This window comes from Cyprinodon tularosa, unplaced genomic scaffold (assembly GCF_016077235.1).
Source record: "Cyprinodon tularosa strain WSP-4 unplaced genomic scaffold, ASM1607723v1 ctg938, whole genome shotgun sequence".
Taxonomy (NCBI): domain Eukaryota; kingdom Metazoa; phylum Chordata; class Actinopteri; order Cyprinodontiformes; family Cyprinodontidae; genus Cyprinodon; species Cyprinodon tularosa.
In genome coordinates this window covers 119,891-141,462 of record NW_024039716.1, presented here as the reverse complement: position 1 = coordinate 141,462, position 21,572 = coordinate 119,891, and the positions used below count along the sequence as shown (strand labels likewise).

General features: G+C 38.5%; 1 protein-coding gene and 1 long non-coding RNA gene across 3 annotated transcripts in view; both read right to left on the bottom strand.

The window, feature by feature from the left end:
- Positions 1-14,986, bottom strand: part of si:ch211-137a8.2 (uncharacterized protein LOC777613 homolog) — a 29,198-nt gene extending 14,212 nt beyond the window's left edge. Inside the window, exon 1 of one of the 2 annotated variants that reach the window (XM_038274887.1) lies at positions 14,812-14,986. The gene's annotated coding sequence lies outside the window, so the exon portion shown is untranslated. The remainder of the gene's footprint in view (positions 1-14,811) is intronic. The other variant, XM_038274886.1, reaches the window with a different exon arrangement.
- A 1,937-nt stretch (positions 14,987-16,923) lies between these two features.
- Positions 16,924-17,674, bottom strand: LOC119776478. The gene is made up of 3 exons (XR_005279783.1): positions 17,541-17,674; positions 17,225-17,299; positions 16,924-17,098 (listed from the first exon to the last, which is right to left on the bottom strand). It is a non-coding gene; the product is annotated as an uncharacterized LOC119776478 (long non-coding RNA).
- Positions 17,675-21,572: the final 3,898 nt, after the last annotated feature.

Below are 21,572 nucleotides of genomic sequence, written 5' to 3'. Positions count from 1 at the left end.
TTGTTTTTTTATGTCAACATTTATTTTCCCTTTGGATCAATAGAGTATTGTAAAAAAAATATATATATATATAATTTTATAATACTAAATTGTTGGCATATTTTTCTTAGAAGAAAAATTGAAGCACTTGTGAAAGAAGTAAAAATCCTTCAAAGAAGGAAGGATTTTTTCTTCTATTTCCTCTCTGAAGTGCCATTTGATGTTTTGCTTCAGAGGCAGTTACTTTTTGATGGACATTTATCTCATTTCTTTTTGGGCAATATTTTTACATTCACAGCAGGAACTCTTTATAGAATTTTGTTATGGTTTCATAATGACAAAGATTATTAGTTTGGATTCTAAAAGAAGAAAATGTGGCTCTCTTTGTTGTTTAACAGCTTTGGTACCTAAACAATTGCATTTATTAATGTATTTGTTATAAAATATTTTGGGATTCTCTGGTCCTACATATAAAACATCACTGTGTTTTTTGGTGCCCCCTGTAGACTTGTGCACATAACTTTTTCCAAAAAGCCCAGCAACCCAAGTTAATCACCTTAACATAATAGGTCATTTATAACCATTATAACTGAATTTGTGTTCAGCACAGTTTGAAATAGGGAACACTGATCCAGATTTAATAAAAAAAAAATGTAGAAAATTCAAACCAAACATAACAGAAGGAATTCCGCTTAAAGCAGCTGCACACAAAAAATACTTCTGATCTAAAGAGATGGCAGACAGAGATTTTACATCACACAACAGGGTTTAAGATATTCTCCTCGAACAATTGGGTTCTGCTTTCTGCTGGAGGAACTCCTCGAGAAGCAATCTTCACCACATAAGTTCATGCTTGGTTAGCCGATAAAGAAATGAAACTTACAAGGAATAGTCAAAGTAAACAGTTAAAAATTTAAACACTAAATAGATTGAGACTATCAGACCACCTGACCTGAGGTCAGCATTTCTTCTTTAATGTGTCTAGGCTTTTGTTCTCAAGGAGTTTGAAAGGCAAACATGAAGTTAATGTGTTTGCTAGTTTGAGAAAAGAGAGAGCTCAGTTTGTGTTTAACACACATAAGGGAGGCAGGATTTTACTATCATCACCTCAACAACAGACCACTGAGTCAGCGAGCTCATTGCTTATTTATTAGTTTCTGTGGATCTTTGCCAGAGCCAGAGCTGTTCTGAATGAAAGGAGGATATATTTACGCTAACTTTCTGCTCACAGTCTGGGTGTAATCATCTCCTGATTTACAGACACAGCAGCTGAATACACAGTCTGCTTCACAGGCTGTATCTGGATCTGTACCTGGTGCTCTAACACTGTCCACACAAGAGATCTGGGTCAGCACACTGCTCATTTCTTTCCTCTGAAGGCAGATCTACTTTTACAACTGACTCAGTAAAGGTCTGTCAGATAGGCCTCATGCCCATGGTTTAGTTGGTTTAGGATGGTTTAGGTGAAAAGAAGGAATCCCAGACTCTAGCCATTGATATCTAACATGAGGCGTCATGCCAAGGGATGGAGTGAAAGAAAAGCAGTTATTTCTACTAAAGGATGTTGGCCATCAATCAGGTGAGACTTCAGCAGGTTGAGCCAAGTACTGCACTGTCACACCTTGGTTTCCTTCAGACTTAATCCCAGTTATGTTCCCATGCTGGATTTAGAAATGCTGGGAATCCTTATAGGTATTGCAGGTATCAGCACACAAAGGCCGTTGCTTATGGTTAGCGAAACCAACTACACTAACTACTGGCATACAAAGGTTCGAAAGGAGGCTATGCAGTAGGGGATTAGAGGATTGGTGGCCTAGTGGTTGGGGGATTGCCTTTGGAATCCAAAAGTTCTGAGTTCAAGCCTCACTCCCACAGACCGCCAATCTGGGTCCCTGAGGAAGACCCTTAACCCCGACACTGCTTCCCAGGCGCCACAAGACTTCTAGTCTATTCTTAAGATTTCCGTGTCCCATTTCTGCTCATGTCTCAATCCCAAATTTTATCTCGTCATCTCTGATGCCTGGTAGAATGTATTTGTGTAGGTATGAGAGATCATTCTGTCCCCTGACTCATTAATCAAGTACTACCTCACAACCCACTGGAGGTGATGGGACCAAGGCCAGATTCTTCAGAGAATCCATTTCAGACTGGTTATTAGTGATAAAGCATGAATGAAAAAGTTGACTTTAAGAAATTAAGCTTAAATTAAAATTAAAATTTATTCATTTAAAATCTTTTAGTATGTGATGGCTGAGATTATTGGTAACATTACCTAAAGAGTGTATGTAGTTACAGGGAGCTTCTCATTTGGATGCCAAACTGCTTTCTGGAGCATTATAACATAATTTTTGTCCAATCAAACACAAAATGTGTCACCTGAAAATTTTGTGAAAGAACCCAGGGATAACAGGTTTCTTGATCCGGATGAAGCCATGATATTTGATCAAAAAACACTAGTAGGTTAAACAAAAAGCATCTTTTCAGTAAGATTGAATAAATGTAATTTATTGTAAGAGCTTATGGTGTTGTCTGACCACATCCATTACCAAACAGTCAGACAATGTAGATCTGCTGAAGTCCCCAACATTTTCAGATATTAAATTTTGTAGAGACCCAACTTAAAGTATATGATTTTCAGCGAGATCCAATATTCAGACTGCAGCAATATGAACTTCTCCCCCTGCTGCTTTTCCCCTTGAAAAATACAGAGGCCGCCATGGTTCACAAAGGCTTTCGCAATGTCCATTTCACCTGTCTTGTCATTTGATGATGAGTTTGTTTTACATAGATAATTTTAAAAATAATAATGTATTTTGTTTTACATAGATAATTTTGAAAATAAGAATATATATGTCAGCAGAATGTATAAGTCAGCCATATATAGACCCACAGTCCAAAGTCCTTGCAACAAACTAAATTATAAAACTAGAATGCTTTCTTTAAACCAAACTAGAATGTATATTCTTATATTTGGCAAATTTATGTTATGAATGTTTTGCAAAAATATGTTGCGGTGCATGATGGGGTTTTACATCTGTTTACATTATTCCATTTCACCTAGACTTGCAGTGAATGCTTAAAAAAAAAACGCTGAGCTTTTATGTATTCATTCTTGAAAAACTGCCTGTCTGCCTCTATTGTATTGTTTTATGTTGGTGTTTTTACAACACTCAGGCTTACGTTGTAGACCTAGTATGTGTGAGTGGGTTTCCAGCTGGCTTTGTGCAAGTGTGGACGTTATGCAGCAGCAGTCACTGCCACGTCCGTGTTAATAACCAAAGCCAGTAAAACCGCATTATAGAACTCTTGGTGATGGTTGTGGATTAACCGATCTATCCCTAGGCATCAGACAACAATGTGTATTCATGTGTTCGTGACGGTCCATAAATGGTCCGGTGTAGATGAAAAAATGCCAAGGCTGAAAATCCTTCCCAGTCCGTGCCTTAACATAATTTTGTGTGTCAAATTAGGATTAGCAGTATTTAGATCACACAGAAAATTATGTTGGTATACATAAATCATATACACCAACATAATTTTCAGTGTGACAAAAATACCGTTAATCGGAATTTGACACGTTTTATTGACAGGTTTGTGTGCAATATGTAGTAAAGTTACTATTTGTAGTTTCAGGACTAATCTCTGACTAACATCACTCATTATCAGTTGTGAAATGCCAGGGACATTCAACCCTCTATTTTTGCTGTAGCAGCAGACAAATAAAAAGTGTTAATATAAATAATCCTCTTGAGTTTCACAGCCTCCTGGTCTCTCAGTATGATTTCTCTCTCTACACTTCTTACGTCTTTTGCAAATATTTTTACAGTCAGCTCAGTAAGCCAAAAGCTTCATAATTTCATCTCTAGTGTGCATGGAATATGTGAAGTTTAGAAAATGAAGCAAGAAGTTGATAAAACACCTTTAAGGTATAAAGCATAGTGGCAGAGAAGTAATGATTTAGGTTTGTCCTAAAGCCAAAGGGCCTTGTATTCAATGACTGGTACTCTATAGCAGCGGTCCCCAACCACCGGGCCGCGGATCGGTACTGGTCCGTCGGTCATTTGGTACCGGGCTGCACAGAATAATTTATCGGCGATCAGAGTCTGAGTAATGTTTTATTTTGAAAAATATAAAAAATTGCGGTATTCTGTCCCAATTACATCAGTCGTTGTTTCTGTGACTCTTGACAGAGGTTAAGACTCATCCTATCTATAACATCCTATCTTTGTGAAGCGGAATTTTCTGCGGTTAAAGCTACCAAAACAAAGCTACGGAGCAGACTGGACATCAGGAGCACACTTCGTGTGTCATCGTCTCAGATTACGCCTCGATGGGACCGGCTTGTTTTATTTTTATGCTGTTTTTATTTGATTTTGGAATGGCCCTGATCTAAAAACAAGATAAAACCTTGATATGGCTGGGGCTCCGGATGTCTCTTCATTTAGTAATGTCTAAGATGTAATGATATGATGATGTGGCAGGCTGTGTATATAACATGCTTCTTTAAACTGGGATTCAGAGCAGATTGAAGAAGCAAGCCTGATGGTAAGCGTTGCCATCTGTAACACGAGCCAATTCTCTGGTCTGAGTAAGAATACAATCCTGTCAAAATCTGTTGTCATGTCCCATGGTTAGTTAGTACTTATACGTTTTTAAGTGTTATTTAAAGGGTTTGCTCCTAGTGATTTATACTCAAGAAAGAATCAGAGAGAGAAAGCTTAAAGGTTTAATTAAACGCAGAGCTTTCCTTTATACACTGATGGATTAGGGGAAAAGTACCCCCAACTCCAGCACCCAGCATTCAGTCTGTTCCCCCTATTAAAGTTGAGTTTTTAAAGTGCAACTCTTCCAAAAAACAAAAAAAAGTTTTTGTCAGATTAGCTGGTTCTATGTGTTGCCATTTTAATGTCACTAAACTAGTGTAATTAATGTTTTATATTAACTTTTTAGTTAAATTCTACAGAATATATTTTGAAAATGTCTTGGTGCTGCTCTCCTAGTTTGAAATGTGGTTATTGCAGATTAATTTTCCTATTGGCTCAATAGTAAGAGCCTTTATCAGGCCCTTCATCAGCAGCCCTACATTCAGGTAAAAAATATGTTAATTCAGGCATGCACCTCTGGATGATGTAAATGCAATGTGTATTGATATTTTTCCACCGCATAATGTATGATGGGATCCATCATTGGCATCTGATATTGCTCCTTTTCTTTATGGAGGCTAACATAGGATCAATTCCAATTGTTTGTCGCCGTTACATTTATAGTTGTTCGTGCTTTTTTATTTATTAGATGTGTTCCTTTTCTAGTATACAGTGCGTCCTACACTTTATCACCCAAGGTTTGCATAATTATTAGTCCGGCCTGCTGTTTGTTAACTTGCATAGTTGCTCTTAACTAATCACATTCTCAGAAAATAAATAGTTTTTATATATTAAAAAGAAATATAAAGCTGACAAATAGCTTTTCCATTATCAAACGGGTAGATTTTTATTTTAGGTTTGTGACACAATATTGGACTATGCAATCGTTTATCGGAACTTCTGCTGTACAGATGTCGCTGGTTGACTGGTGAAGCTGAACTGTTACCTGGCAAGAAAATGGTACTGTGCTAGTTCGGTTAGCCAAGCATGTTGTGAAGCTTGTAAAATAAACCAGGCAAAGACAGTAACCAGAGTCCGAGTCTGAGTGAGACACTGTTTTCATCAGTCATGCCTACTCCTTGTTGTGGGGAATATTATGCTAAAGGTGATTGGTTTAATAAAACCCCAGAAACAGGAACAATCAAATATGACTAAGAATCAACTAAACAGTTAATCTTTGATCAGGCAAATTCTCTATGAAGCTATTATACCAAACATATTCTCTAACATATAAAGAGCAAAATGACCGAGCTCCACCTTATATCAGAGATCTAATTGTTCCTTAATTGCCAAACAGAGCACTTCACTCTTAGTGTGCCAGTTTGCTTGAGGTTTCTAGAATTTCTAAAAGTAGAATGGGAGGCAGATCTTTTAGTTTTCAGGCTCCTCTCCTGTGGAGCCAATTACCAGTTTTCATTTATAAAGCAGACTTAAGACTAGGCTTTAAACCTTTCTTTAGATAAAGCTTATATTTAAGAGTGGCTCAGGTTATCCTAAACTGTCTCTACAGATATGCTGATATACGCGTAAGCTGCTGGAAGATATAGGGACCACTTTACATTATTCCATCTTTATTCTCAAATCTTAGTTTATTTGTTCAACCACTAACTTTATGTTCCCTCTGTTTTTTCTCAACATAGTAACTTCATCAGGCCTGGTTCTTTATGGCTGTGACACCATCCTGGAAGGAAGCATCAGCTGGTCTGCTCCCATTCAAAAATTAAATTATAGATGAGTTGTTCTTGTTTTCCAGTGCTTAGTCTCTATTCTCTCCTAGACATAGCTATGTGCTCAGTTTCTACTTTGACCAACTCTATGTGCTGTATTTCATCCCTTGTGACAGGAAAACAGACTTAGAACATGTCTGCTTAATCGTTTCTTTCCTAGACAGTGCCACCCATAGAACAAGTTTTCTGTTATCTTTTCTAAAATAAAAAGTTTTTATTGACCAGTGCTTCTGTGTTCTTTCTGTATGTCTTCTTCTGACCTCTTGAACCACCAGTTGGGCTTGGGAGAAGGCTGCTCACACTGAGCCTGGTGCTGGTGGGGGGGTTTGTGTTATGACGGAGTCATTTCCCTCAACTGTCGTTGCATGCATGCGAGCTGTAAGCAATTGCTTTAGTCAAGACACAATGCTAGGAAATATGTTTTGTCACCACATCCTCATCCAGGAGGAGCGTGTCTGCAAAGTTCATAACTCAATTCAATCCTCTAGGTTTCCTGTGATAGAAAACATTTGACCTATTTGGATGCATGATCTGATGTAATTGCCTCTGTAAAGTATCTTGAAATGAGATGCGTTTTAAATTGCCACTATATAAATAAACAAAATTGGAATAAATCCAACTTCACAAAGATGCTCTGAAATGACCCTCTTTCTAGGCAGTGATTCAGAAACAGTCTTAGTAGGGTTAATGAGGAAAATGAAACACTTTATTTCAACATTCATTTCCTGAAAGCTGCAGCTTTTTCACATTCACTAAAGACAGAACCTTTTTTAGCTGTTGGGTAAAGAGACCCTTCGTTCAAAATATGTAGGTAGACAAAAGTAACCCTCTCCTGGTTTCTGTCCCTCCTTACCATCTTCTTTATCCTCTTCTTCCTGGATCCATTGTCTTCTCTGAACAAAAGCAGCGAGACAGAGAACAACAGTCTTTCTGTTCTGTGCTTTTGACAGACAACATTATGTCAGTACTGAGGGAGGTGTGTGTGTGTGTTTGTATGAGGGGAAGGGAAAAACATGAGATAGTCCCAAAGTGAGGGAGGTGTAGGATTTGGAAGGAGCCACTGGGGGAATGGAGACCAAAAATCTGTGTCTGTGCCTTTTTTCATTTCATTTAATTCCATGTGAAGATCCTCATTCGGATTTAATGCAATATAGAACCATAACATAGGAAATTCAGGCATAAATGCAACAGTACAATGCTTCTTTATCCAAAGAAGCATTGTTTTCTGAATTAGTGTTTTCTGAATTAGCTGAAGAAATCCAGATCAATTAAAAAGAAAACATTATTCAAGAATTTAATTTTAGCTTTGCCTTTAATAAAAACATTTTTTTACAGTAAAAAAATATAGTAGGGTATAGTAAAGAATTTCTATCCAGTGTGACTGATTTAACCTTAAATATTACAAAATATTTGGGGGAATTTTGTGTAGATTAACCTCTAGTTAAGAATAGATAGGAAAAAAAATATTTAAAATTAAAATGTGAACATGCTTCTGCGTAATCATTTAAATATCAGCTTTGATCTAATCCTTTCTGTTTCTAGTGCGTAGAAACACTGCTCCGTTTTACACCTGCTGAGCATATTTATGGTTCATATTCAAAAAGAAACAAGTCAAACCAGCTGCAGGCAAACAGCCTGAACACTGAAAAGGGAAATCTATTGAAGCCTTTCAGCTCCAAAACATACTCAGTCTAAGGAACACAATGACATCCATTAATGTGACCTGTAATAACATGCGAGAGCTTTTCATAACACGACAGACACTAACAGCAAGGGTTCCTACAGGAAACAACTTCCCTTACTGTAATGTGAGCCACGGCTCTCTACAGCATCCTAACCTTTCACGGGAAGGGCTTGGATGCTGATTTGGTGAAATAAGAGCTGGCCTAAAATTAAAACTAAACTAAACACTTAAACTCTTAAAAAGCGTTAAAATAAAACTGTCCAGAAATCATTTCTACGTTTAGTGAATCTTGTTTAATCCATCTTAAGATTGGAAATTCTGAAAGGAGTGTGAAAAGCCTCAATGAAATGATCCTAATCTGACCTCAAACACATTTAAAAGTCCTCCTAGTTTTAAATTGAGCTAAAAGGAGCATCTCGAGGAAAAAGGAAGAGGTAATTTAATTTAGGCAAATAGTGTTTTTAGCTATTACGGCTATGAGCTGTATGCCAAAACCATCCCTATTACGACAATAAAAGGCCTGAAATATTTCTGTTAGTGTGCAATGAATCTAAAATATATGAATGTTCAAGTTTTATCATTACATTATAGAAAACATTGAACTTTATCACAATATGCTAATATTTTGAGAAGGACCTGTATTTTTTCTAGATAAAAAGTACCATAAAACTACCATAAAAATTTCCCCTCATCACCCTGTAAAAACCCATCGAGTCTGACCATAGCTTAATAACACTATTTGCCAAGGGAGTGTCTCTTTTCGACCAAAGGTTTCAACAAGGTTAAAGAAATACACACTTGAATATACTGAAAAAGTGTAACATGTGGCTATTCATTCAAAATAATGACTGTCACTGTAAACTAGATAAAATTATTGATTTGATTGTGTAACTCATTATTTTGGGATTTTGAGACATCAAGTTTGGTTTAACCTGAACTAAATACATTTACAAAGGACCCAAAACAAAGTTTTGGATTTCTCTCAATATGTATATATATTTATTCATGTCCTACAGATATTTTTTTTGTTTTCGTTTTGTTAACGTTATGACAATGAATCGCTAACGTTAGCTAGCCAAAAGCCCTTGCTCGTTCAACCGGGCTACATCCAGAGCTAAACAAACATGGCTTGAAGGTACAGTGTGGAGTTTTGTTTAATTAAATGCTGGATACCCAGCCGTCACTGGTGGCGGGAGCCTCCACTATTATATGAGAGTGCAGGAGGGCTGTTGCTGTGGGCGTGTTAGCGACGGATGCTAACTGCTACTGCTTGCGAAGATTAGTAAACGTCAATTTACACCACCTGGACTTACACCATTTCAGGTTAACAACTAATAAATAAACTTAAAGTAATCTGTTAGCCAGGTGTTTATTTTAATAGAGTTTGTAAGGTGGGAAGTGGAAATAATTTTTGAAGTAAAGTCAAATGAAATGTGAAAATTATAATTTGGTTATATTTATATTAACTGGTGTCAATACAAATATTAATTCATGTCCATTTAGTTAAAGGTAAGTACATCAGGTTGGTTCAATTTCAATATATCAATTTGGTTCATCAACTAAAATGTTTTTAAGATTTATAGTTGGGTGAAGCGCAGCATCCATCCAGTGTTTTTTTATATAGCGTATGCTTCCTCATGATTGAGATGCTACCTTCCCAATAATTCCACTTCATTATAACACCACTAACTACATACTGTGGAATAGTATGGTATATACACTATGAAATTCTCATAGTACCTTCGCCTCATCTGTTCATGTTCAGCTGTGACACCACCCTGGAGAGAAATATCAGCTGTGCTGTTGCCGTCAACACCTTTGTTTATAGACGTTGGAGATCAGCCTGTTTTTCCAGTGTAGTCCTGTTTCTCTGACTATGACTGGCTGGATGTGCTCACTTCATCCTCGCATTCAAGTCAATGAGTCGATGCAATCGACTGGTTTTCCTTGGATGGAGAACTTTAAATCAGTCTGACTGGATGATCTGGTGAACTGTAAAGTGCCTTGACATGAAATGTTGTGAATTGGCGCTATACAAATAAACCTAATTAAATTATGTATGAAATTACTGTTTTATGTTTTCAACATAAAATAATCAGGTCATAATAAGTGATTAAACTCAGATTCGGCGACGTCAGATATTTTAGATGTGATATCTGGACATAATTTGTTTTTTATTTGAGCAAGGTTATACTTTTTCCAGTGTACCTGTATCCCAGAGGGTTTAGACCAGCCCAGAAAGGGGCTGTGCAACAAGCAATCCTCTACCTTCTAGCCTTCAAGCCAACACACTCAACCACAATAGGGCAGACAGCACAGACTCCTGCCAGCCCATAGGACCCCCATCCCCACACCAAGCTGTACCTAGAAGGGAGTGGAAACGTGGAATGAACAGGTATAATAATTGTATGCCATTATCAGCATCCCAGCCATTACAAACATTGAAACTTCGAATGAAAAATATTGATGACCCCTGCTGTAAAGTAAATAAATTTGAACCTCTAAAACCGATGCTGAATCAGGGAGATATAAGGAAAGAAAGCGTGTTAATGACTGCAGGTAGCAGAAGCCTTTAAGCTAAAGGAAGCAGCTGCTTAATGGTGTGAAAACATTACAGGTTATAATGCCTCTCAGAGAGAAAATTATCCACCCAAACGCAGTGGAGAGCAAGGGAGAGGCAGCGAGAGCAAGAGATTGTCCTATCGCCCCCTGGGGAAGAGCAATTGTTTTTTACATCACGAGAAAGGTAATCTGAGTCATAATAATGCCTGGCAGCCTCAGGAACAGTAAAAGCAAACTAAATAATGAATCCCAGAACCACCTCTCTGCTGTGCCTCTCTCCTTCTGTAGTTTTTATTTTTCTTATCCATCGGAACATTCAGCTGTTTATTTTCTTTGGACTTCGAGCACTCAGTAACCGTAAACAGCAGAAACATAGGTGGTGTTTGATTCCGTCCTAAAATAAAACGGTTCTGGCAGTTATGTTTAAAACGTACATTTTTACTTAGTCATAATAAATGTCATTGATAAAAGAGAAAAAAATGAAAATCTAAATTTATACATGCAAAGAGCTTTTTACAATAAAAAAGGAGATAGTGAGCGTTGTAGCAAAGGCCCATTCCAACTACAGTACACAATTCAATATCTTTTTTTCAGAACCTTCATTCAGCCAGGAGCTTGTAATATTAAAATATGAGTCTTGAATAAAATATAATAATCACAAGGAGCACAAACTGCTTTACCAGAAGCATTGATTCAAGAAATCTGTTAATAATTTACAGGAAAATAAAAACATATTTTTAAAACTCACCATCTGTTTGATTAAATACTTCACTCTATCCTTCAAAGGGAATAGCCAAAAAATTTATAAATTAATAACTGATTATTTTAAAGTGATATAAGTGGATAAACAATAAGAAATGCAGCCTATGATGTAATGGGAGAATTTCTGATTTCAGGTCCTTCTGGACAAAAGTCAAAAGCTGCTCCAGTCTTTTCCTCAAAGGCTGCCAGCAGATCCTTGGATCTCACCATGAGGTTTACACACACTTCAACAGTCAGAGGCATAAAATTAAATGTTTTACGTTTAAAGAGGACAAGACTTAATGCTGAGTAATGATGTAATCATTGAGTAATCATCAGCTTCTGCTCTTACAACCCTGTGTGGGATTTTAACCATTTTAAGTGGGAATAAATGTAGGCATGTCCCAAAAATTCCTCTTGGCATCAGCAGAAGTAAATAATCTATTTTCTTCAGCTTTTATCATTTTTTTATGCAACTGTAAAACTGCTAGCCAGCCAGTCTGCCCTGGGGTATCATCTGTTTTTCTTTTTTCTTACTACTGTAAAGAGAAATTTGAGCTTAAAGCTTAGAGAGCTATAGCTTTCACTGTCACAATTAAAGTGACCTTTGTTGCAATTCCACCATGGGAATTGTGTCAGAGACATTTCCCAATGAAACGTAACTCCACCTGTTACCATCCACAGCAGATCATGTCACACTTAAACGTCTCAGCTACTATGCTGGCATCTCACAGAGTTACAGGTAAACAACTGGAGATCTTCTAGCCCCACCTCCCCCAACATCCTACAAGTGTCATTCTCATTGTAACCCTAACCCCCCCCAGTGTGATCCAGCGCATTAAATAGACCTGTAAGGCCCTCAGGGTCAAACATCTTTAAACTCTTATTTTTACAGACGAGTCAAGTTAGCCCATATCATTTTTTTTAACAAGCAGGAAACTTCACAGGTTGTTTTCTTATGTTTGTTTGAGTTGAGTCTAGCCAGAGGATCAGTCAACTGACAGATACTGAAAAATAAAACATAATGCCCAGTCGTGGTTGGTGGAGAGACATTGAGAGTCAACAGACCGTTCTGTTCCCACATTGTTTAATCAGCAAAGTTAACAGACTCTTTAAGACCAATTCCTAATTAAAGGAAAAACACTTTTTCTGTCAGTAGGTAATAGGGGTGGAACGGTTCACAAAATCCACGGTTCGGTTCGGTTCACGGTTTCGTGGTCACGTTTTTCGGTTCGGTATATGTTGATTGTTACACCGAAATCCCATAAAAATTAATGAAATTGAAGAAAAAAAAATGTATGAATTGTAATGATTTTTAATGATCCGCGGAAACCCTGGATCATTTCCGCATGTTTTGCTGCTTTGAATTTAATCATCTCGCGCATGTCCTCTACGATCTCCAAGGAACTCAGAGCGGAGCGGACGGGAGCCACAGAGGAGGCTGTAGGCTTTGGTTTGTGCAGGCGGTCTGGTGCGCAGCGGGGCGGAGCGCTGACGAAGTATGTGGGATTTCGGGGTTAGCATGACATGTTGGTCATGTTGCTGTTAGCATAAACAAAACATGTTGCACAATGCGTGCACACTGTTGCACTTTTGTCCACAACTTTCTTTCCGCTGTCATCGTAGGTCACTCTAAATGCAAAGTGGTCCCATACAGCAGACCTATAAAGTGCTGCTGGCACGTCTTCCAACTCCTGTTCTTTCCCACTCGTCATACTCACACAATTCTCCACAACAACTGATTTTTTTCTGCTACACCAGGCTACGCGGCTTCGCTTCTTCTTCTTGTTTACTACTGGTGGTTGGCTTTGGTCGCATTACCGCCACCTTCTGCTCTGGAGTGTACACGCTTCGCCTATGAGAAAAAGGAGCTGCGCATGAACCGAACGCAACACACGCGAACCGAACCGAGACAGTCGAACCGAACAGTTCGGACGGTTTTCATAAACCGTTCCATCGCTAGTAGGTAAATACATTACACAAAAATAAATAAAATCACAGGTGGGCTCCTAAAGGGTCCATCCCTATTCAATAGTTACATGCAGCCTTCAGCTAAGATTATAATAAACCATTCAATTCAATTAAGTAAATTTATATAGCACCAATTCACAACACATGTCAGCTAAAGGCACTTTACAATTCACCAGATCATACAGTCAAAGTGATTAAAAGTTTTGGCCGTGGCATAACTACACAAAAAACACACAGTTATATATCACAATGTCACCAGGTTACTAGGAACCCATTCAAGGATAAAACAATGTTTATTGATTAATAAAAATAAAACTGAAGTAATAATTCATTGGCCACAGAAGCAACAATCAACATCAGCAAACAGCTTCATTCACTTGTCAACATAAACTTTACTTATAAAGTGCTTAAACAACAGCCAGGCTGAATAAATTGCTGTAAATCAAAGATAATCAGTGTGACATAAACCACTGATCAAACTCTAAATCTGAGTGTAAGGATGGAATCAAAACTGAACATTCACGGAGACATAAAGACTGTAACAAAGTTGGCCTTCAATCATCCAAAGAATATAAGGACCAATTCATTCCTTTATCTTTACTCATACTGAATACTAAAAAAGGTTCTTCACATATCCTTTTAGAAAAGGATACAGACAGAGGTGCATGTGCCCCACTTTTGGAGAACAAAATACATTTTTGCTGCCTGAAATCTTAAAAATATTTCATTGTATGAAATTGAAATGCTTGCAGCTCAGGTCTCGTGTTAATACAACAAACCAGCGGTCCAAATAGACCAAAACCACAGGGATAGAAAAGTCTGTTTTAGAGTCTTAAAAAACATATTACAGTTCAAAGAGAAATTTCAAGATTTCTTTAACACTTGGCTCTGAGACAAAGTACAGTATTATACTGTTGAATACTTTTATTCTGTTTGGATTTGAATTAAGGTTTATATTTTTCATTTTGTATTTTCAAGTTTAGGTTAATATGGTTTAGGTATGTGGGGTTCCCTTGTGTTTCAATTTTTTTTTTTTTATTCTACCTTTTTTTTTTAACAAATACGATTTGTTTGATGTTTTTAACATTTTGTGACTGATTGCTCAGGCAGTCCTCTTGCTCTAAGTTTTGTTAAATAAGCTCAGAGGTTTATTATTTATTTTATTACTTGACAGGAGGAACAGTAGCAGCTCAAAGACAAGGTTCCGCCTCTCACTCTATTTAGTCTCATGGAAACGCACTCGGTCCAATGTTTTTGAATGACTGTTCACAGGCGCGCGCGGGGGCACACGCATACACACAAACACACACAGAATTGACAAGTGTGCGCGCAGAGGAAAACCTGCGCTAAAAACGCACAGTTTCATAGAAAGAGCGGGGTTAAAGCCGCATGACAGAACACCAACAAAGGTTCGGTGTCACGACTCTGTTTAAAAGTCCAAACTTTAAGAAGAATAGGTGAGAAGGAGGCGGAAGTGACCTCATTAATGCTGACTCAAACTTACTTGGTGACGACGTGCTTGATGGGCTTGCATCAGGTAAAAAGGTCAGTCTGAGAACACCTGCGAGGTTTCATCGGAGGTTCGGATCAGCTGCAGCGAAGCTTCTTCTCTGAGCAGCAGGAAGAACTGACCTGCAGGAAACCCGAAACTACCTACTGCAGGTAGTACTTATGCCCCGCCCCCAGTCCTTTCTGCACGCACACACCTGCAGCTCACCTGCATCGCGCTACCCTCCTCCTGCTTTCCGACTCACTACCTCTGAGGAGAAGAGGCTCATGTGGGGTTCACCTCACTTTTAAGATTAGTTTAGCAGCTTAATGAGCATCTTAATGTGCAGTCTGGAGTGGAGACCTGGAAAGGATGAGAAACGGAACACAGCTCTGAGACTGTCCAGCTTTAAACCGTACAGATATTTAAATAGGTTGGTCTGAGAGTAGGAAACAGGAAGATTAACATCGGTTCAAAGGATAAAGCCTCTCATGTTTACTCAAGCTCATAATGCTTCATTTATGATCTCAAAGTTACTCATAACATTCATCGACTCAAATCCATCCACCTGTTCAGAAGCTGAAATCCAAAATGATCGCGGCATGTTTCTAAGCTTAGTGTAGGTCTTGAAAAAAAAAAGTTTGTCTTCAGAATAGATTTAGTGCTGCCACATACATTCCCCAAAGCATGGAAGAAATTTTGATATGCCTGTTTCTTCTTTAGCTTATTTAGTTCTTCTGTGTTTGTTTCCTCCAGTTTCTCTTGCATCTCTGCTATCCCCCTCATGACAAAATATATAGACACATGAAATGAACAATTGGACAATTTGGGGTGCAACAATCCATACATTCAAAGATTCTAGGTTTGTCTTATTAACGATAATAATAATATTCAACATATATAACAATAATACATTTTTTTTTAGCAGTTTTAATAAAACGATTATACTTTACAAGGTTATTGAGAGCTTAATAATGCGGATGAGGATCTTGAAGTATATGCTGCTTTATGGAGCCAGAGAAGGTGTTTTAGGAGGGGTTTCTTTGAATGTAACTTTTACTTTTAAAGACTCTTATGTCTCTTTTTCTTTTTTCATGCATCCTGTCTGGGTGTCTAATAACCAAAGACACACAGAAACACACATAAGCACATGATGCCAATTCAAAGATTTGTGCAAATTAATACATTTAATATTATGACCCTTTTAGATTATGCAACCCAAGAGAAGAACAAATGCCCAACTTACAGTAGCAGATTCCAGATCCAGCGGATCTAGGGGGCTGCTACTTGGGCTACAGCCCCAGATGTTTCCCCACCCAGTGTTGGGAAAGTTCTCTTTCTACTAGTTCAGAGTTCAGTTCACACATTTTAAAATGAACTAGTTCAGTTCATAGTTCATTATTCAAAAAAATGAACTAGTTCAGTTCTTTTTTTTTTTTTTTCATATATTGCTCAATTACATCATAGCCTACTGTAGAACCACAGACGGCAATTATTTTATCAGTTGTAACACTGAAACTGTGCGTCAGATTCCATCTTCATATCCAGTTTTGAATCCTTATCGAACCAGGGTTTACATTAGCATTGAGGGGACAGCATTTCCCCATTGTTGCTTTAACGCTTTGTTGCTGTCCATTCACTTCACACTTGTAGCAGCTGCAGCTTTCACCCCTACAGTACATTCTTAAAAACATCAGGAAAAATGTGCTGCTTGAATGGTCTTTTTTTATGAGGAATTATTAAAAGAAAAACAGGAAAGTAGTCTTTAAGGTGCAAATGTTTTTTTAATATCTTTAAAAAGGAATACTGGAATCCTGGAAAATTATACCAGGCAGGTTTAACAAACAAGTTACAAAAATAGTAAAACCCTCAAGAACATTTAACTAACAAAAACTGAGGGAGCAGGCTGAGGTAGGAATTAAAGGTTGAACTTGAAAGTGCAATATTCAAAGTGCAAAACATTTAAACATTATCAAGCCACTTTTCAATTTTTTGGCCATTGAATAAGTAAAATAAAAAAAAGATAACTTAAAAGACTCAGAGTCTGGTTCCAAGGCCATGGACTGTGCTTCTACTTTCTGTCCAGTGAGTGAAAATAACTTATAAACTGACTCATTCACTTAACTGAATGATTATCTGTCACTGGTTACAGTCCACATAAATAACTAAAATAATACTAATAAATGAAAAGTATGCAGGGCCAAGGACAGTGTTATTTTCTGTCCAGCCCAAAAATCCCTTATCTGAATGAAGATCCTCGGTCACAGTGGTCTCTCCCTGGTAGATCTGCTGTTTTTTCTTCCTGTAAACAAGATATGCCCTGTTATTTTCATGCAGTTCACCTCTGCACATCAATATAGTCATCTCCATTGGCAATACATTGTACTTCTACAGCCCAATAAACAGATCACAATAATATTTAATATACCTTCAAATCTTTTTGTTGGCATTCAAGATCAGCTGCTTCTCAAAGTTGGCATCTCCCAGGCGGTTTCTCCTCGGTCTGAATGAGATAACAAGAAATTTGAACATCATGATTATTATGGCAAAAATGGTAACACCTAATCTGTATTAAAGCAATTGTGAACTAACACAATCACTGACATAATTTGACCTAATTTGTATAGCCTATTAAAAACCTGAATTAGAATAATATCACCAAGAACTATTATTAAGGCTGGGTATTTACTGTGCTTATTACCAAATAATACTAATTATGTAATATAATCACACTTTATTCTTACCTGAATATTAGACCACCGATGCTAAAGAGCCTCTCTACTGGAGCGCTTGAGGGCAGGGCAGTGTTGTGTTTTATGAACAGCCTTCTGAGCTTTGGAAACTGCATGAATTCATCAAACCCATCTGTGGTTGGAGCATCCTAATAGGTGTCCACTTCAGATTTTTTTAAAGCCTCAGGATTTTTGTTAAATCTGAAGAATGATGCTGCAGGATCTTTCTTGTCACTTTTACCACTGGACTGGGCTTGACCTGAGTCTCTTGCAGCTGAGTCATCAGAGTTGAGGGTTTGAAATTCTCTTTTCAGCATCAATCTGTACTGCTTACTTTTTTCCTCATCGTGGACCCAGTCTAGCTTGAATCTTGGCACCAGCATAGCAGAGAGTATGTGGTCCCTCTTCTCCAGAAGACCTGCCAGCCTTGTGCTCAGTGACTCCAAGATACTCTTTATGAGGGGTCGGCATGTAATGAGACCATCTGCTGCAGTGGGCTTTTTGCTCTCATCCAACAGGTCATTCATATCACATCGCAGCTGCACAATGGTTGGAGCCAGGTAGCCAAGAAAGATGTTTTTCTCTGCTTGGGGGATGTTAAGTGCAAGTGCTAATGGCCTCATCACATCCACAAACTTGTGTATGAAGTTGACTTCCTGTGGAGAGAATCGGCGAAAGCCAAACTCATCACTCACAGTGTGCAAAATTAGCTCATCATGTAGGGGAGTGGCATCATTTTCAGGGGTTACCTCAGCCACATTCATTTCTACTTTGGAAGTTAGTTTTGCTATGCGAGATAGTCGCTCCATGGCAAGAAATACTGAATTCCATCTTGTGTCATTTGGCACAACAAAGCCAATCCCAAGCTTTTCCTCCACAACATCAGAAGCCTTTGTACTACGCTTAACCAGGTTCCACAGAGCAGATGCTTTTGCAAAAACAGCCCTCGACATTGTTTTGTAGCGTTTTTCAGTTACTTTTTCCGAATCTTTGGCCACTAGATTCAAGGTGTGGGCCATGCACCTTCTGTGTGGGGGGAGAGAGGGATGATGCAGATCTGAGAGAGGCTCAGGCTCCATCTGCTCATCCTCATCTGAGCTCTCATTGGCAGCAGAAAAGGCTGATACTGGTTCACTGTCATCTTCACTTTCAGTTTCAACTGTCTCTGGCGCGTTAGCATCAATAACAACATCCATCCCAAAACAGTTGAACGCTTTGACAAAATTTGCAGCATTGTCTGTTACTGTACACACAACCTTGTTGTGGATTTTGAATTCTTTATTAACATCTGACAATAATCTTGCCTACACGTCATGTGTATGTGCTCCTTTAATCCGACGAAATGCCATTGCTGCAGAGTGTCTCTTAGACACGTCAGTTTTGTTTAGCCTGTGGATAGTGATTCCCATAAATGCCTTGTTCACAGCTGACCAGCAATCTGCTGTTGTGCACACAGCATCGATCTCAGACAGTTCACTTTTAAGTTCAGATATTTTTTCTGTAAATTTTTTATTTAACAGTGTTTGTACTTGTTTTCTTGATGGCACCTGTCTGGATGGCTGCAACCCCTTAATTAAGTTTATAAACGCTGGGCTTTCCACTTTGCTCAAAGGCTGCAGGTCTCCAACAATAAACTGCACCACCAGGTTGTTCACCTGCGGCTGGGAGATGACAACGGAGCCGCTAGTGTACGCAGTTATTGGTATTTGGCTCGAGGATCTGTCCTGACTGTCTTTTGTTTTTTTAGCTGCTTGCACATACCTTGAGAGGCTAGCCGGGTGCTTTAGTTCTATATGCCGTTTCAGATTTGCTTTGGATGTTACCGAAGTACGGATTTTTCTACTGAAAGCCGGCGGGCAAAGTTTGCAGAGAAATGTTAGATTGTTTCCATCGTCCTCACCGACCAGCTGATCATAAAATTGTTTTAAACTATCATACTGCTGCTTTGTCGCATTCACGGTCGCCTGAGCCTCCATGCTGCTGTAGCTTCTACGCTGCATTTTGTTTTGATGACGCACGCGGCTGTAGGCTACGACGCTGGTAGCTGGTAGCCAGATTGGGTGTTTTCCCCGCTACATATTAAGGCCTGTTTATGGTGTGATTTAGCCGGGGTTCCGCCTGGGGGACTCTATAGAAATCTGGCAACCTATTGAACGGAGTTGAACTGAGAGAGCGTGCCGTTCACAGACACCAGAATGAACGCGTTCACAATAACGTTCACCAGGCAATAATACAGTACGTTCAGTTCACGTTCCCCAAAATAGAACGAGTTCATCAACTTTCGTTCAATGAACGCGTTCAGGCACAACACTGTCCCCACCCAGCTCTCGCTTCTGAGCTGATCTAAGTCAAATGTGCAGTACTGGAATTCAACAGATGGTGGCAGCATGCGCAGGGAAGCAGCCTGTAGCATTACCGTGCAGAAGAAGAAGTCGTCACCACTAGCTGTTGCTAAAAAGACTGAATCACAGGGATGTGAAGCTCTGACTGACTACCAGATGTTCTTTATGTCGGGTGGCGCATTGAAGCCAGAGAGTTGGACATAGAGGATGAGACCATCTTCACTGCGCTTCTGATCGATTTCTCGCTAAAAACAACTCATATAATCATGTCACGGTTGTAACATCAAGTTTAATCAGCAGCTGTTGTTTACAAAATTCTAAAATAAATAAATAAACGAGGCCCTTTAAAGCTGAAGAGAATCTGTCTTTTTCCAACTTCTGTCCCTTCAGACTGACAGAAATAAAAGTCAGCCACCCACCACAGTTTTCCTAAACATAACAGACACCCCAAGTTCCAAAAAGTCATTTCAAGTAGATGCTTATCCCCCCGCCCCCCCGGGGACAACGGACCCGCACTGTTCCCCATACGTTCACACTTAAGGCCAGCAACTTTTCAACAACTGTTTATTAACTAACAGTAATTTCTTAAACACAAAACAGAAAAGAATTGGTCTTTTATTTTCAATACTTTCAATCTTGTAGCCTTGAACATCGGTTGTGCTTTCTTTTTTTCATGAGACTTCAGCAAATAGTGTACCTCTCCACAGTGTCATCATTCCTCACCATGGTTCAAGACAGGGGCCAACGGGGGCCAGTGCCCCTGTTATGGCCACTGTAATGAAGACATAATACTTCTAACGATGATCTGCGCTGGAACAGACATGGTTACTGATAGGTCCTTTGGATCTATTCCATTCTTTTTCTTTACAAATTCTGTTTTACCTATTATTCAAAAACAATAAGGTGATAGCTTCAGTGGTACTGAGATAGGATCCCAGTTTTCATCTGTTAAATGTTTTTTTTTTTCACAACAAATAAAAAAAATCAAATTTTTTCAGATGAATTTGAATATGAACTTGAGTTCTAAATGAATTTTTATAGAAAACAGAGGTTTTAACTTAAATTAAAGCTACAGTGTGTAATTTTTTGCGACATCTAACGTTCAGACTGCAGACCGCAGCAACATGAACATCTCCTCCCCACCGCTTCTCCCCCCCAACAGTACGGCGAGCGTTACGGGACAAAATGTCTTCCACGACGTCCGCATCACCTACCTTCTCAAGTGATGAGGTTTGTTTACATAGATAATTTTACAGATAGTATTTCATTAGTCTGTGTGTTCAGTACCGTCTCAGTTCATCTCTCTCAACTTGCCGTAGTTACTTTCGAGCGTAATGGGCAATCTCGCAATCGCTAGTTTGTTTGCTCTGCGCTGCCGTAGCGCAAACATGTCTGCCTCCATGGCTGCGAGACCCGCTCCTATGTAATTATAAATAACGAATTCTAAGGCAACGCAAATATTAAGGTTAAGAGGCTGAGCTCGTAGATGATGATAAATAACATAGTTATGTATAATATATTAAATTTCTGACTGTATATCCCTGTAATTATTACACACTGTAGCTGTAAGTCAAAAAAATATGTAAAATTCCTAAATTATAAATGTACAGAATATTGACATCATAAGAAATAGAATTTTTATTTAACATAATTGAAAAGAAATTTCACTTCATGCAGCTCTCTTAATATGAGCAAGTGAATC